This window comes from Petaurus breviceps, unplaced genomic scaffold (assembly GCF_028583685.1).
Source record: "Petaurus breviceps papuanus isolate PSGF00001 unplaced genomic scaffold, PetGlider_PUasm1.0 174, whole genome shotgun sequence".
Taxonomy (NCBI): domain Eukaryota; kingdom Metazoa; phylum Chordata; class Mammalia; order Diprotodontia; family Petauridae; genus Petaurus; species Petaurus breviceps.
In genome coordinates, this window is record NW_027185761.1 from 70618568 (window position 1) to 70633819 (window position 15252).

At 43.4% G+C, this 15252-nt stretch overlaps 1 protein-coding gene across 2 annotated transcripts in view; it reads left to right on the forward strand.

The window, feature by feature from the left end:
- The window catches only part of RALA (RAS like proto-oncogene A), a 61113-nt gene that overhangs the window by 31586 nt on the left and 14275 nt on the right, over positions 1 to 15252 (forward strand). Inside the window, exon 3 of one of the 2 annotated variants that reach the window (XM_069084392.1) lies at positions 14499 to 14644. The exons of the other annotated variant lie outside the window; for it this stretch is intronic. The gene's annotated coding sequence lies outside the window, so the exon portion shown is untranslated. The remainder of the gene's footprint in view (positions 1 to 14498; positions 14645 to 15252) is intronic. 2 annotated transcript variants of the gene reach the window in all.

Here is a 15252-nt window from a genome sequence, read left to right on the forward strand (position 1 = left end):
TGTGTGTGTGTGTGTGTGTGTGTGTGTGTGTGTGTGTGTGTGTGTGTCTGTATGTATGTATGTATGTGTGTCTGTGTGTGGTGTCTGAGGCCGGATCCAAACACAGGTCCTCCTGACTCTGGGGCCAGCACTGTACTCACTGCACCACCTAGCCGCCCCTTGGGTCCTACATTTGGTGCTGGAAGGAATCTTCAGGGGCCATTGAGACCAGGCCTCTTGATTTTCAGTTTTTCTGTTGAGAGTGAGGGGTGAGGATGGACAGAGGTCTGCTCTGTGCTTGCAGGAGGCCCACGCAACCTGCTTTCCTGACTTCCTCTGAGGCCTCCTCCATCAGTGGCAATAGAATGCTCTATGCTATTCTAACCCCCAATTTAAAAACAGATTTTTATTGATTATCCTCTTTTTTTATCTCACTGGGGTTCTTCCTGTATCCCTTCTCCTCAACTACCCCTTATAAGAAAGAGTTTAAATTTAAAAAGAAAAGAGGAAGAAGAGAGGAAAAGTGAGTGAAACCAGCCAGCATGTTGAAAAAGAACCCTGGGCAGGCCACCTGTTTCAGTCTCACTTTCTTCATCTGTAAAATAGAAATAATCATCATAGTGCTGTGAGGATTAAATGACATAAGATGTCTATAAGTGTGAGTTCCTAGTATCGTTTCTTCTTGCATATATTTGGTTTTTTTTTAATCTTCTACAAATATAAGGATAGTTGAGGGGAAAGTGTTAGGTATTCACTTAGTCATTTACTCAAATTCCAGAGCACCGATGTCTATGCTGGCGTCCTGGGATTGTACTGTGGAGGAGGAAGTCAGGAGCCTTCACTCCTCTGATTCCTGAGGTGGGCTGGTCTTGAGCAGTCAGGGGCTCTGATGGTACATCAGCTGGCCACTCCCAGAACTGCTACCTTTAAATGACCCAGAAGAATTTGGGGGAGATCGTGTTAAACTCAGTTTGGGTGAAGGGAAGGGATGCCAGACTTAATTATGATGACCTTGAATTGTGAAAAGTGTTTTTATTCTCCGAGGAGAGGGACCGTCAGGCAGTCCCTGGGAACATTAGAACTTGCTGCACTGCCTGGATTTCTCCTTTTAGAAGTTGTTTTTTAATGGTTGAGATTTCACAGGATCCCATCTTGACAGCAGTGGCAGTAGCATGTCATGGCGGTTTCCTGTACCCAGAATACCTTATGTAGAATTATGAACACAAAGTGCATTTTGGTTCACTTAGTTAAACTGCTTTATTTCTCACTGAGGCTGCAACACCAGCACTCTTGTACATTAGTACAGATGAGGTCTTTCAGTTCTTTTAGGCTGAAGAGGATGGAGTCTGTCTAGCAGGCCGTCGGGAAGGCTGTAGTGTGTTGTCTGTTCATGGGGGTCACAGCCGTAACCAAAAAAGCATGCCTGTAATTTTGCATGATGGAGCAAAAGTCTCGTCAGACCTGCAGCAAGAGCAGAAGCTGGGCACCTGCCTTCCTCCCAGCAGCACCGCTGCGGTGCGCGTCCTCCAGGATACCCAGGACACTGATGGTGGACATTTCCATCTGCGTCCTCTCCATTCCCCGTCCCCATAGCACTGTGGCAGTGAGACCACCATCTGTCATCCAAGGCAGGGTGTGTCCTTGGGGCCCAGACCGCAGCAGCACGTGAAGTCACATCACCGTGCCGACAACCCCAGGCTACTCATCTGGATGCCAATTCTGCCGGCATCATCTTTACCTTCCCCTGTGAAAAGTGTAATGACCCAGACTCCTACTTCAGACAGCCCCTGTCATCAGGAGTTGCTGCTCTGGACATGTGCCCTGTCTTGGCATTCCTTCCCATTCATTTCACATCTGGATTCACCCAAGTCCCACCAGACTTCCAGCCTCCCTGTCTTGTCTCCTCTTCCCACCCCTTCTGCTGGACCCTTCATATGGATAAATTTGCCTTCTTTCTGAACAGTTTTCTGTAATACTTAGCCTTTTCTTTCATCACTTAGCCTTGCTCTGCCTCAGGATCTTCATCTTTTAAGTGAAAGTAAGAACTGATACCAGCACTAAATCTGTGATCTCCACAGTAAAAGCAGCTTTTCCTTGAGCCTGCTGTCCCTTATCAACAGCTGCCTAACCCCGTGTTCCCTGCTGCTGCTTGCAGACCCTTGTCCACCATTGCTGGGCACCCTCTTTTCTGAAATTTAGATCCCAGTGCCTCCTGCTGACCCTGGATTCTTGGAAGTTATGCCTGAGGAGCACAAGTTCTGTGCTGTGCCTGTGAAGGCCACGCTGCCCTCCATCACCATGACATTACAGTTGTGTTTGGAGCACTGTTCCTTTCCTTCCCCATCTAGAGTCTGTACCACTCTACTTTACCCTAGCTTCACCATTGCCCATTGACTGTCCCCTCCCCACCCTGCTAACTCCACCCCAGCAGCGGGTGGCGGCAGCCTCTCTTGGCAGCCCCATGAAATGCTTCTCCGGCCTGTGGCCAAACCTTTTTTCTCTTCTCCCCTTCCCTGTTAGTGCTGAGGAGAGCCTGCTGGTTCCCGTGCCAGGCGGGAGGCCCGGCAGAGCAGTAGTAAAGGCCACACGAGGCAGTCTCCTCACACTGAGAGTCATAAGCCCATGCAGACATTCCAGCTGCTCCATTTGCAGAAATGACTCATAGGACACTTCACAAGTTTTAGCTTTTAGTGATTCATTCTAAATGCTCAGGAGGAGCTGGTGATTTTTTTCCCCATCTTTCTGACCCTAGTGCTGTAAAAACTGAGATTCCTGCCTTTCCTTGTCACCTTTTTTTTTTTTTAATGCTAATGCTAGGTGCAGGACAGTCTTGGGTGTTCATTTTGAACATGAAGAATTGCTTTACTTGTCTTGTGGGTCACCCAGAATTAGAGCCTGATTGAGATTTCAGCTAGAGGATGATAAAGAGAGCTGAACTTGAGTTAGTGCTAATTAAGGGCCTTTTAAAAAGGATGTGATTTTGCATTTTGTCCTTTGGAATAAGGCCGGTTCACAATTAATCCATTTCCATATTGCATTCAGAAAATGGAAAATCTAGTTTCCAGTTTAGCGTCAATTTGACTATTTTGTTTATGTTGAAGTATATTCCTTTCTAAGACTTTAAATGGTTGACTTAAAACTTAACGTGACAGATGGTTTGGGTCCTGATTGCTCACAGACCTCTCTAGGATGTAAATTGCCTCCTGATAGTTCATTTTAAAAGGCCTATGGTTTGAAGCCCCAGGGGAAATGACTTTTGTGTTACCTCTTTCAGGTTCAAGTCATTTCTTTGTATTGATGAAAGAGACAGGCGATTTCTATGTGTTAGAGAGTGTCATGTTTTCCAATTGAAATATGAAGTTCATCTATGAAATAGAGATGAGGGAAGCTTTCCCAGAGCACTGAGAGAACAAGAGAACAGAAATCCTAGTCAGCCGTGACTTCGTTATATGGAAAGTTCAAGGCTGATCCTAGACTAGCTCTTTGGTAACAGCAGGAAGAATGAAGTCTTGAAATAGCTTGCGTTGGTGAGAGAGTAAGACATTTTTTTTCTTCCTTTGAAGTGGTCATTTTTACTGGGTGGATCATTTAGGACTGGCTTCATTTCATCTAACTCGTACTAGGATGAAAGTTGGGCCTACCCTCCTGTAGAACCAGAGAGTCTGCTTGAATTCACCTTTTTTGAAATTCCTGCCACACCTGGTTCTAGAAAAAACAAGTTAATTTTATGCTGTTTTGAATGCTTAAGCATGGACGTCTTTCTCTGTGACGGCAGTGGCAGGATTTTGAAATCATTATTCTGTATCAAACATTATAGTCACATTTGACTGAAGGTATTTAATGAATTCAAGAACCCCCATGCTTATTTATTGTTTGACAATTTTTGAAAGCATTTAATTTGGCTTTATTCCAACTAGGTATCTCTTGCTTGTTCATCAAAACTATAAGAATCCTTGAAAAATCAAACAACAGAGATGACATCATGTTCAGTCATCTGACTGTTGAGATGTAAAATAGGGAGACCTACACTCACTGAAGATGTTTTTCAGTGTCATGGAAAATGCTAAATGGGAGAGGGAGCTTTGTTTTTGGATGACATATTGATTCTATCAAGTCCATGATTGTTGTGTCTCCAAATAAGGGACACATTTGTTCTAACTATCCACACAAGAAAAACAAGCGGATGAAGCGTGTTTACAAGCTGTGATAAAGATAGGCGGCCTGATACAAGGGACAGAGTGTTGGGCTTAGAGTTGGGAGGGTTTGAGTTTGAATTTCACTGCAAATGCTTATTGGTATGTGATTGAGCCTTTTTTCTCCTCTATAAAATGTGGCTAATAGCATCTAATACTCAGGTTTATTGTGACGATTAAATGAGATAATATATATGTAAAGCTCTTAAACCTTAAAGCATTTCATAAATGTGAGTGGTGGTGGTGGTGAGGATTGTGGTTGGATGGACAGCCCATAGAGATGGTCCATCAGTATATAGATTTGGGAAAGACATTGCATCTGGGAGATCAAGTGGACCACAAATCAAATAGGTGTAGGAAAATGTGCTGAATTGCTTTCAGGAAATTTGGGGGTTTTAATGACTCTAAACTTCTCCCTGAAACCAAGATCTGTCTTTTTAATATGTCTTTTTTCTAGCGATGCTATATGACTACAAGGCATTAGAATCTCATACTTCCCAAAGAATTAAAGTTAAAGGTTACCCAAAGGGAAAGGGAAAGGCACATGGTAGGCATAAGCAGGTTACAATGAATTTCCAACAAAGAATTGTGTAAACAGTGTCATCAAAGAGACATGACTAGTGTAGGCTGGTGACAGCAGAAACAAGGGAGTACTTCCCGACAGCTTCATTGGCTTCTGCTTCTAGTGGTATCCATTATCAAGGCAGGGAGGCCCTCAGCACTTTGGGCAGGTCACTGGAAGATTTCTAGGAGAACATAGACAGGAGTTGTTAAGGATGAGAAGGTGTGAGTGGGATCCAGTCTGTCTGCTTAGACTGAAGAGCTCACTAATCATTCACTCAATCAGAAAGCATATTTTGAGTACCTGTTATATGTCAGGCACTGTGCTAGGGCTAAGGATATGACAACAGAAATGAAGCTGTGCCTGCCCTCAGAGAGATTAGATTCTGTCTAGGAAGATGAGGTACCTCTCTGGCCACATACCAAGTAAATACCAGCCGACTTTAAGGGAGAGGTGCTAGGAGCTAGAAAGATCAAGGAACACTTTCACATATGGAGCTGACTTGGAGCTGAGCTGGAAAGGAGACTAGAGGTGTTAAGAGATAGAAACCATGAGGGCCAGTATGGCAGCACGGGAGAGGGCACCCTGGGAGACAGTGTCATTTACAAGGACAAGGAAGAAGACCTCTCTGACTAGTGTTAGACTCTAGCCACTAGATCTTAGGATTTCTGAAAGGTAATAATGAAGCTTCCCAGGTCCCTTTCAGCTCTAAATCTGTGATCCTAGGAACATCTATTGATGTACTGAAATAATTACTAGATGATATAAGCCTAATTAATTCAGTTTTTTGTTTCTTATGTTTTTTCTTTTAGAAAAAAATTTTTAAAAAAACCTTTGCACTATACTTTTGGGAAAAGTAGTTATCTGCTTTGTCTTGCCCTGACTTTCTGTGCTGACCTTCACCTCCTGGAGTTAGGTCTCCCCTGGATCCTTGATGTTTTGAGCTCCTGGGCCTGGAGTGGCACCTGGTCACTGTGAGATGCTGCACCCCAGGTTTTTCTGAGTATCCTGCTCCTTTTCCAGGGGAATAGAAGTCACTATTGTTTCTCATTGGATTTCTTTTCATTTTTTAAGTTGTAGTTATATGTAAAGACAGTTTTTACCATTCATTTTTTTTTTCTTGCTTTTTGGAGGGCAGTTGGGGTTAAGCGACTTGCCCAAGGTCAGCTACTAAGTGTTAAGTGCTTGAGGCCGGATTTGAACTCAGGTCCTCCTGACTTCAGGGCCAGTGCTCTATTTATTGCACCACCCAACCACCCCTTTACCATTTTTTTTTTTTTTTTTTTTTGCCTTTTGGAGGGCAATTGGGGTTAAGTAACTTTCCCAAGATTACATGGCTAGTTTTTTTGTGTGGGTGTTAAGTGTCTAAGGCCAGAACCGAACTCCGGTCCTCCTGACTCTGGGGCCTGCGCTTTACTCACTGTGCCACCTAGCCACCCCCATTTACCATTCATTTTTAAAAGATTTTGAGTTCCAAAATTTTCTCCCTCCCTTTTTCTCTTCCAACCTTCACAAAACAGTGAGCAATTTTATATAGCTTATGTATGTGAAATCATGTAAAACATTTCTATATTAGTTATGTTGTGAAAGAAGAAACAGACCAAAGAAAAAAAATAAAATGAAAATAGTATGCTTCGATCTGCATTCAGACTCCCATCAGTTCTCTCTGGATGTGGATAGCATTTTCCATCATGAATCCTTTGGAATTGTCTTGGATCGTTGTTTTGCTGAGAAAAGCAGTCATTCATAGTTGATCATTGCACAATGTTGCTGTCACTGTGTACAGTGTCCTCCTGGTTCTACTCATTTCACTTTGTATCAGTTTATATAAGTCTTTTCAAGTTTTTCTGAAATCTGCCTGCTCATCATTTCTTATGGAATAATAGGATTCTGTTAGATTCATAAACCACAACCTGCTCTGTCCCTAATGACATCCTCTCAGTTTCTAATTTTTTACCACCACAAAATGAGCTAATATAAATATTTTTGTACATGTGGGTCCTTTTCCCATTTTTATGATCTCTTTGGGATTCAGACCTAGAAGTGATATTGCTGGATCAAAAGGTTTTTATAGCCCTTTGGGCATAGTTCCAAATTGTTCTACAGAATGGTTGGATCAGTTCACAATTCCACCAGCAATGCATTAGTGTCCTAATTTTCCCACATCTCCAACATTTATCATTTTCCTTTTCTGCCATATTTGTTTGATAGGTGTGAGGTGGTACCTCAGAGTTGTTTTAATTTATGATTCTCTAATCAGTAGTGATTTAGAGCATTTTTTCATACGATTATCGATAGCTTTCATTTCTTCTGCTAGCCTGTTCATATCCTTTGACCATTTATCAATTGGGGATTGAATTTTATTATAAATTTGACTCAGTTCTCTATATATTTGAGAAAAGAAACTCTTGCTGTAAAATTTTTTTCCCCAGTTTTCTGCTTCCTTCTAACCTTGGTTGTATTGGTTTTGTTTGTGTGAAACTTTTTTTAATTTAGTGTAATCAGAATTATTCGTTTTACATTTTATAATGCTCCTTATCTCATGTTTGGTAAAAAAAAAAAAAAGTCTTCCCTTCTCCATAGATATGACAGGTAAGCTATTCCTTGCTCTCCTACTTTGCTTATGGTTTCACCCTTTATGTCTAAAATATTTACCCATTTTGACTTTATCTTGGCATATGATATAAGATGTTAGTATATACTTAGTTTCTGCTGTACTGTTTTCCAGTTTTCCTAGCAGTCTTTGTCAGAGAGTGAATTCTCATCCCAGAAGCTGGAGTCTATGGGTTTGGTCATGTACTCCGTTGTCTTATGTACCTACTCTATTCCACTGGTCTGCCACTCTACTTCTTAGCCAGTACCAGAGAGTTTTGATAATTGCTGCTTTATAATCACTTGAGATCTGGTATGGCTTAGACCACTTTCTTTTCCCTTTTTTTTTCTTTTTTTTACTAATTCCCTTAATATTCTTGACCTTTTGTTCTTCCAGATAAATTTTATTATTTTTTAGCTCTATAAGATAGCTTTTTGGTAGATTGGCATGGCACTGAATAAGTAAATTAATTCAGATAGAATTGTCATTTTTATTATATTGACTTGGCGAACCCATGAGCAATTGATATTTTTCCAGTTGTTTAGATCTGACTTTATTTGTGTGAAAGGCATTTTGTCATTGTGTTCATATAGTTCCAGGATTTATCTTGGCAGGTAGATTCCTAAATATTTTATGTTGTCTCCAGTTACTTTAAATGGAATTTCTCATTCTATCTCTTGGTGCTGGGCTGTGTTGATGATATATAGAAATGATTATGAGTTATGTGGGTTTATTTTATATCCTGTAACTTTGCTGAAGTAGTTAATTATTTCAAGTAGCTTTTTAGTTGATTCTTGAGGATTCCCTAAGTATCCTGTCATGTCATCTGCAAAGAGTGATAGCTTTGTGTCCTCACTGCCTATTCTAATTCTTTCCATTTCTTTTTCTTCCCTTATTGCTATAGCTAACATCTAGTACAATATTGAATAATAGTGGTGATAATTGGTATCCTTGCTTCACCTGGATCTTATTAGGAAGGCTTCTAGCTTATCGCCATTTTAGATAGATACTGCTTATCTTTTTAAGGAAAGCTCCCTTTATTCCTGTGCTGACTAGTGTTTTTAATAGGAAAGGGTACTATGTTTTGTCAAAAACTTTTTCTGAGTCCATTGAGGTAATCATATGATTTCTGTTGGTTTGGGTATTGATATGGTCAGTTATGTTTTAGTTATAGTTTTCCTAATATTGAACCAACCCTGCATTCCTGGTATAAATCCCACCTGGTCATAGTGTATGATCTTTGTGATGTATTGCTATGATCTCCTTGTTAGTTAGTTTGTTTTTTAAATTTTTGCCTCGATATTTCTCATCGGATTTCTTAGTTATTATGCAGCCTTGGGTGACTTCAGAGTTACTGGAGTGAAGCATGTTGGGAGCTGGGTGGGTTGCTTCCCATGTGAGCACCGGCATCTTCAGTTCCTCCTGTTTTAAATTAGTGAGGCTTAACTGGAGATCGAGAGATCATTTACATAATTACAACAGGCAGCTCTTACCAGAGCTCAAGCTGCTTATTTATGGCAGAATGCATAAATTATAAACTTAGAGTTAATTTGCCATAGGATCCGAAGCATGTGAAGATTAGACTTTTCCTGGGAACCTGATGATTAAATCTGAAAGCCGTTTTTGACCAATTTTTTCTTGCTTACAAGCCTTACGTGATTCTATTAAAAGCAATTTTAAGTTAGCCGAGGGCTTTAAGGATAATGTTTAAAATGAGATAAGTATCATCAATTCGATCCAGTATATATTTCCATGAGACATTTTAAGTTTTGTAAGCCCTAATATATTGATCTCTTTGTAAGTTTTGGTTTTTACAGAGCATTTCTTTCCCTTTACCCCACCTTGTCCCGGGCATGGGCTTCTTTTCTCCCCATACCTGTCTGAGGGCTAAATGAGACACCTTTCCCTTCAGCAGTCACCCTTAACTAACTGCTGGCTGAGCTTGAGTGGCCCTGTACTAGTTGTGTTTGTGGCCTGAACGACCATGCCACAAGGAGCTGTCCAGCTGGGCTCTGGAGAGGGGCTCCCCTGGAGGAGACCAAGGCTTGTTGTCCTGGGTTTTCAACTCCTTGCTCAACATTCTCGCTGTCATGCTAGTAGTATTAAAGCACATGGATGATTTCAGTTAGGTACACATTTATCAAACCCCTTTTGGATGCCCAGCCGTGTGCCCGGCACTGGGGATTAAAGACACAAGGCGATGCAGTCTTACTTAGGAGAGATAGGGCTGCAGGGTGACCAGGAGAGAATAACAGCACTTACCCGGGGGGGGGGGGGGGCCGTGTGATTGAAGAGGGCTGATGAAGCAGGCTGACTGAACATGGAGGTGGATGGGAGGGTCCTAAGAGTCAGAGAGGGCCTGTTGGGTTGGGTGACCAGCAGTGGGTCACCATGACTGGAATAAGGGGGTGAAAGGGAGGAGGAGGGTGATAGTGGGTTGGATTGTGGAAGAGTTGGTACTGTGGCCACAACAGGTCCAGGAAGATTCCTTGGGAAGTTTGCTGTAACACCTGCCTGAAGGGACAGGTAAGAGAAGAAGAAGAGAGGAAGCAGACAGGCCAGTTCTGGGTTCTGAATGATGGTACAGGTGAGTGAGAGGAGCCAAGCTTGAGGGGTGGCACCCTGAGACACATGGCCCAGGTAATGGAGACAAAGAGCTTATGGCGTGGGGGCTAGAGAGGACTTGGAGACTTCACTGGACAGAGGAGGGATCTCAGCTCTGGGGCCAGAGAGACCTCAGGTCACATAGGCTGGAAGTTTTCAAGGCAGGATTTGAACCCAAGACCTCTGACTCAGCTTGTGCTTTTCCCCCTTGTATCATGCTGCCTCTCAGATAATAAAGGGCAGTCCGGGTTTAAAGCTGGCTCCCGGATGGAGTGAAGATGTCATAGGGAACTTCTGAAAAAAAAAAAACCCAGTAGGTTGACAACCACATTGCCTAGAGCCGGAGGTGGAGTAGGAGGCTGCAGCCCGAGGGGTGGGGCTGGGGGCTTTCTTTTTAAAGGACAGAGGACTGGGGGAGGGAAGAGAAAAGGAATGAGACTTTTATTAAGCACTCTGCCTGCTTGAGCACTGTGTTAAGTGCTTTAAATACTTTATTGCATTTGATCCTCACAATAGCCTATGGGGTAGGTTTATTATTATTCCTATTTTACAGTTGAGAAGACTGAGGCAGCTATTGAGGGGCTTGCCCAGGGTCACCCAGCTAGTGAGTATGTGAGGCTGGATTTGAACTTGAGTCTTCTGCCTAGTGCTCTGTCCCCTGTACCATCTCACTGCCTCTTTTTTTTTTCCTAAGTACAGTAGGGTATTTATGTATTTATTAAATTAAATTTTATGTTTATTTTTAGTTTATGTCATTTATTTCCACAAGATATTGAGTTACAAATTTCCTCCCCACCTTTCCCCTACCCACCACCCCAAAACAGTGATCCGACTTTATACCCCCACCCCCAATCTGCTCTCTCCTATACCCTCCCCCATTCCCCTCTGACTTTCCAGTAGGGCAAGATGGATCTCTATACCCCAGTGCCTGTATATCTTATTTCCCAGTTGCATGTAAAAAAACAAATAATAATTTTATATATATATATATATATATATTTTTTTATAAACACTTGATTTTAAAACTTTGAATTCTAGATTCTTTCCTTAGCTCCCTCATGACCCACCCTTACTGGGAAGATAGGCAATTCAATATAGGTTGCATACATGTAGCTATGCAAAACATTTCCATAGTGGATGTATTGTAAAAGACTGACTGTATTTCCCTCCATCCTATCCCATCCCTACCACTTCTTCTATTTTCTACTTTTTTTTTTTTTAAAGCAATCGGGGGTTAAGTAATTTGCTCAAGGTTACACAGGCCAGTTATTTCTGGGTGGGTGCTGAGTATCTGAGCCCAGATTTGATCCCCAGGTCATCCCGACACTAGAGCCGGTGCTCTTACTCACTGAGCCACCTGGCCGCCCCTAAGCAATTGGGGTTAAGTAACTTGCTCAAGGTTACACAGGCCAGTTATTTCTTGGTGGGTGCTGAGTATCTGAGCCCGGGATTCGATCCCCAGGTCATCCTGACACTGGAGCCAGTGCTCTTATTCGCTGTGCTACCTGGCTGACCCTATTCTCTACTTTGACACTTCACCTTTTCAAAAGTGTGTGCTTCTAACTTCCCTGCCCCCCAACTTTACCTCCCCTCTATTATCCCCCATCTCATCCCCTTTTCCCTACTCTCCTGTAGAGTGAGATACCCAATTTAGTGTGTATGTTATTCCTTCCTTAAGCCAAATTCAGTGAGAGAAAGGTTGACCCATTCCATTTTGCCTTCCTGTTCTTCCCCTCCATTGTAACCATTTTCCCTTACCTCTTCTATATGAGATAATTTACCCCATTCTGTCTCTCCCCATCTCCTCTCATTATATTCCTCTCTCACCTCTCAATTTCACCTTTTAAGTATCATCCCTTCCTATTCAATTGGTCCTGTGCCCTCTGTCTTTATATACCTGTACACATATATGCACACACTCACATATATATTCATATGCCTGTATACCATCCTATATAGACATATATTAAATGCATATATATACACACACACACATTTATGTTCCCTTCAGCTATTCTCATACTGAGAAAAGTTTCATAAGTTGTAATTATCATTTTTCCATGTAGGAATGTAAATAGTTCAACTTTGATAAGTTCCTTTTGATTTCTTTTCCCTGTTTACCCTCTCATGCTTCTCTTGCTTCTTGTATCTGAATGTCAAATTTTCTATTCAACTCTGGTTTTTTCATCAAGAATGCTTGAAAGTTCTCTATTCCACTGAATGACCATATTTTCCCCCTGAAACATGATACTCAGTTTTGCTGGGTAGGTGATTCTTGGTTTTAATCCCAGTTCCTTTGACCTCTGGAATATCATATTCCAAGCCCTTCAATCCCTCAGTATAGAAGCTGCCAGATCCTGTGTTATCCTGATTGTGTTTCCACAATATTCAAATTGTTTCTTCCTTGCTGCTTGTAATATTTTCTCCTTGATCTGGGAATTCCAGAACCTGGCTATAATATTCCTAGGAGTTTTCTTTTTGAGATCTTTTTCAAGAGGTGATCGGTGGATTCTTTCAACCTCTATTTTGTCCTCTGGTTCTAAAACATCAGGGCGATTTTCCTTGAGAATTTCTTGAAGGGTGATTTCTAGGTTCTTTTTTTAATCATAGCTTTCAGGTAGTCCAATAATTTTTAAATTATCTCTCCTGGATCCATTTTCCAGCTCAGTGGTTTTCCCAATGAGATATTTCACATTGCCTTCTATTTTTTCATTTGTTTGGATTTGTTTAATAGTATCTTGATTTTTCATAAAGTCACTAGGTTTCATTTGCTCCAGTCTAATTCTGAAGGAATGATTCTCTTCAGTGAGCTTTTGAGATTCTTTTTCCATCAGGCAAATTTGGCTTTTTAAGGCATTCTTCTCCTTATTGGCTTTTTGACCCTCTTTTGCCATTTGAGTCAGTCTATTTTTTTTTCTTTTTTTTTGGAGGGCAAAAAAAAAGGTTTGGAGGTTAAGTGACTTGTCCAAGGTCACATGGCTAGTTTTTGTGTTGTGTCTGAGGCCGAATTTGAACTCAGGTCCTCCTGACTCCAGGGCTGGTGCTCTATTCACTGTGCCAGCTAGCTGCCCCGTTAGTCTCTTTTTTAAGGTGTTATTTTCTTCAATGAGGTTGTTGACTCTCTTTTCATGATTTTCTTGCATCATTCTCATTTCTCTTCCCAATTTTTCCTCCACTTCTTTTATTTGATTTTCAAAGTCCTTCTCAAGCTCCTCTGTAGCCTGTAAACAGTTCATATTTTTCTTGAAAACTTTTGGTACAGGAGTTCCGACTTTGCTGTCTTCCTCCTGTTACATGCTTTGATCCTTTTTATCCCCCAAAAAGGAATCCAAAGTCAGATTGCTGTGCTTACTTTGCTTCCTTTGCTTGCTCATGTTGCCACTCAATTACTTGACTTTTGAGCTTTTTGCCGCAGTAGAACTCTGCTTCCAGAGAGGAGAGCTTTGTCCCAAATCACTGGCGTTTTCTCAGCTGCTGGAGCTATTAATTGACGTCCTTTCTATAGACACCACAAACTCTGGTTCACTGGTCACACACCCCAGGACCTCCACCCAAGAAAGCAATCCAGATCCAAGCAGATTAAAGCAAGAGTGATTACCCCTCAGGATGGTCGCTTGGTCCCCCTACAGTCTGCAGGCCAGGAACTGTGGTGGTGGCCGCTGTGCCTCAGCCTCTTCTCCCTCTGGGGTCAGAAGCCAGACCGCATTCCCGGACACGCTGCTCCCAAAGTCCACTGACCTCTCACTTTGTCTTTGGCGTTTATGGATTGATAATTCTGGAAACTGCCACAGCTGCTGGTGATCCAGTCTCCCGAAGTCCCTCCAGCCAGGGCTGGTCAGGGTGCCCTGAGGCTAATACCGTGGGCTCACACAGGACTGGGTTCTACTCCCAGTGTGCTGCAATGGACCCTTCCTTTCTGCCTTCCAGGCTGCCTTCAGCGGGAGGTTTGTTTCTCTCTGTCACTTTGTGGCTTCTGTAGCTCTAAAGTTTGTTTAGAGTCATATTTTATAGGTATTTGAGGTGGTTATGGGGGAGCACAGGGAGTTTTCCTGCTTCTATGCTGCCATCTTTGCCTCACTGTCTCTTAAGCTTACAGGGTCCTTGGTGGGGGTGGGCCCCCTCCTCCAGAACAGACTGCTTTTCCCATTCGTTCCCATCCTGTGTCTTTCTTGGCCAGGTTTTTCCCAAAGTCCCAGCAAGGAGCTCCTCTAGCCCTGGTGCCACTCCTGGACCCAGGAAGTTTCAGGGGGCATCCCCCCTCCCCCCATGCCATTACTCTAGACACATAGCCATCATCGTGACTGTTCTTAGCACTGGGCGGAATGCAGCGCAGGCCTCACACCGACCTTAGAGGAGCTGAAAGCTCTGCTCCTGGCAGACCACATGGCCAGGGAACGGCCACCCAGCTCACCCTCTCCCTTGTCTTGTTCTCTTCCACAAAGCCGGTGGTCCTGGCCCCTGAATGCTGCCCCCGCCTGCCTCTGTGCATTGGCATTCACCAAGGCTCCACCTGGCCTGCTCCCCTCTCCTTCACCTCTGCCACTCATAGCCCCTGTCTTTCTTTCAGGCTTAGCTCATCCTGCCTTCCTGAAGCCTTCTTGGATTTCCTGTGCTGGTTCTTCCTGGTTCTTCCTGCTCCCTCCGTTATCCCTGTGATCCATTCTTTGAGCACGTTTTACCCTCCTCCCCTCCGAAGGCTGGAAGGCCCTCGAGGTAGGGACTGGTTCGTTGGGCCTTTGTGTATCTCTGTACTGGGTGGCACATCGTTGTCATAGGTGCTTGATAGCCGTTGGATCAAAGGCATCATCTTTTATTGCACTAAATCCCCAGATGGGATAAGAACAAGCCCCTAAAAGGAAATGCCAGCCCCGGGTCTGTGCCCACCCTGCCTCGGGGCATGTCAGTGTTGTGGATGCTGCTCTGAGGCTCCCAGTTTTCAATTCATCAAATACCTATTAAGCTCCATGTGCGTCATGCACTGTGCTAAGCCCCGGGGATATAAGAGGAGGCAAAAAGTAGTCTCTGCCCTCGAGGAGCTTACAGTCTGGTGGGAGAAATGGCTATGTGAGCGAATACATACAATGGGAGCTGTGTAGAGGGTGGACCGGAAACAGCCACCAGGGGGAAGGTCCAGGAGGCCTGAGAGGAAGGAGGGAAGCGGCCAGGGGGGCCCAGAGGAAGGAGGGAAGTGCGGGGGCCCAGAGGAAGGAGGGGAGCGCGGGCGCCCAGAGGAAGGAGGGGAGCGCGGGGGCCCAGAGGAAGGAGGGGAGCGCGGGGGCCCAGAGGAAGGAGGGAAGCGCGGGGGCCCAGAGGAAGGAGGG